Below are 2,673 nucleotides of genomic sequence, written 5' to 3' on the forward strand. Positions count from 1 at the left end.
AGTGCTAGGTATTACATCTTCCTTTCTCCAGTTTGCTTAGGACATCTCCGATACTCAAGTCTTATAAAGGCATTCCCCTTCATTGACTTAGTTTATGGCATCCCACTTCCTTGAGCTTGTGTGTGGCATCTCCCTTCCCTGACTTTGTTTATGGGATCCGCCTTACTTTAGTTTGTTTAAGGCATTCCCCATCCTTGAGTATGTTTAGGGAATCCCCCTTCATTGGTTGTTACTAGGGCATCTGTAACACCTAGTACTAATGACTATTTTAGTACTTAACTTTAAGCTTGCTTAATTAGATGTTAAAACTAGTTTAGTGCTAATCATGTTTAATTATGAATTAAACTTTGATTAAGGTTATGTGGGATTAGTTAATGACCTAAGCATGCTTATTAGGTTCTTAGGGACTAATTAGGGTTATGAAAACCTAAAGGACTAATGGGCAATTATGGGTTTTATTTTTTTATAACTTGAAGGACTAAAGTGCAATATTTGAAAATTAAGGTTAGTGGAATGCCACCTCCTACTTGGGTGGATTGGTGGCAGCCATGTGGGCTGCCACCTCATGCTTGGGTGCTTGGAGACCCTTTATAAGGGGGGCTGCAGCTCGTTTTGCTCCATTTCACCTGCAGCAACTTGGGTTAGAGAGAGAAACTAGAGAGAGAAAGTGTAGATTTGAGGTAAGCAAGTGTTTAATTTTGTAATTTTCGTTTATTTTGGTTCCTAATGGCATGTTGAATAGAATTAATGGTAAAAATTGTGTAAAAGTTGAGTATAATTAGCTATAAACCTGTTTTAGTTAAAAATCACAATTAATTAAAGATTAAAGTATTTTCAGTTAAGTATTTTATTAATGGTAAGATCAGCATAAATCTTTGTTTAATTTGGTTTGATTGAAAAATAGATTAGTAAACATGTGATGAATTGGGTTATTTGGACACTTGGGATTTGTTAATAGGTTAGGCTTTAAGAAAATCAAAAGAATTAGTGTTTGGTAATTAATTAGGGAAATTAATATGCATTGCAAATATTGTTTAATTCAATTCTAATTTGATCTGTAAACATGTAGGATATAGATTAGAGAACGTGAGAATTAAAAATTTACAACAATAAACTATATAAATTTTCATGGTTAGGAAACCTAAATTATGTTGTTTCATTTCAGTTCCTCGTAATAGGCAAAGATCGCCTACTTAGAAGAAACACAAAAAGGAAGTCGGTGTAAGGTAGGGAATTTTATGCTATTCTATGGTGTATCTGATTTATTTCCTTGAATTATTTGTTGGAATTTTATGTTATTTCAATGATTTCATAAAATCTTTTAAAGTGTCATTGCATCTCGGTTTATTGCATTGAAATGTTACCATGATGTTGGAACGTATATTGGTATGAAGATTCTTGGTTTTGTGTTGTCGAAATGGTTTATGGTGTGATTGCATTGCAAGAAGGATATGGAATTATCACAGATCATATTCAGAGAATTTATTGGTGGCGAAGTGCTTATGTGATGCTACAGGCCTTATCATTTGATATATTGTTTATGTGGGACCGTGGGTCCTTGGGTGAAAGTCCCTAAAGCCCTCGAGGAAGACACTCCGATGTGGGTGTATGGGGTTGGTCCTGCCCCTGGGTTTTAGTCCCTAAAGACACGGGGTTGGTCCTGCCCTTGGGTATGAGTCCCAAAAGACACGGGGTATGACTTGCCCTTGGGTGATGTCCCAGAATAGTCATTATTATATTGATCGAGTATCTTGTGGAGCATTGATATCTGCTGTGTAGATTGTTGGGAGTCAGCAAATTATCAGTTGTGAAAGGATGGATGGGGAAAAGCAATGATGAAACCAACAAACACATGCATACATGTTTGACATGATTACACATTTGTTAATTGTTATGAAATGTTTATCATGCATGTTATTAAACGTTTAATTCAAGGTTTTTAAGGGTATACTTAGGATGGTTATAAACTTTCCTACTGAGTTGTGAACTCACCCTATTCCTTCCACCTATAGATGCAGGTCAGAAGACCTATGCAGGAAAGAATGCTTGAGCAATGCTTTACTGTGATTGGATGTTGTTTGCTCATATTGAAAGTCTTTTGAGGCCATGCCTTTTGTATCAAGACTACACCTTTTGTTGGAATGATGTAATGTATATATTTGTTAGATACACTTGTAGTATGGGCTACCCGTAGTAAACAATGGGGTTTGGTATATGTAAATGAATGTTGTACAAGTTTCTTTTGTGAAACAAAACATATTTTGTTAACTTAATAGTCACAATGTTTAATACAGGATGTACTCCTTATAACAGGTTTTCCATATCCTCTTTTTGAACAAATTCAAGTAGGAACTCAACATTTAAGTTTTTGAGAGCACTTATACTGTATTTGAGTATCAATTGTTTAGTTGAAGAATAAATAATAATAATAATAAGAAAAAAAAAATTGGGGTGTGACAGCATCTCCCTTCCTAAGCTGTTATTAAGGAATCTCCCTTCCATTAGTTTGTTTAGGGCATCCCTGTTCCTTGAGTTTCTTAGGGCACCCCTTTCCCTTGAGTTACTTTAGGGCTTCACCTTCCTTGAGTTTCTTAGTCTTTTTTCATGAAGATTGTTTAATTCGTTCCCCCATCCTAGTGTTTGTGTAAAGGATCCCCCTTCCAAGAGTTGATT

General features: G+C 35.4%; 1 long non-coding RNA gene across 1 annotated transcript; it reads left to right on the top strand.

The window, feature by feature from the left end:
- Positions 1-370: 370 nt before the first annotated feature.
- LOC132253195 (uncharacterized) lies at positions 371-2,377 on the top strand. The gene is made up of 2 exons (XR_009464973.1): positions 371-680; positions 1,166-2,377. It is a non-coding gene; the product is annotated as an uncharacterized LOC132253195 (long non-coding RNA).
- Positions 2,378-2,673: the final 296 nt, after the last annotated feature.

This window comes from Vitis vinifera, chromosome 18, assembly GCF_030704535.1.
Source record: "Vitis vinifera cultivar Pinot Noir 40024 chromosome 18, ASM3070453v1".
Taxonomy (NCBI): Eukaryota; Viridiplantae; Streptophyta; class Magnoliopsida; order Vitales; family Vitaceae; genus Vitis; species Vitis vinifera.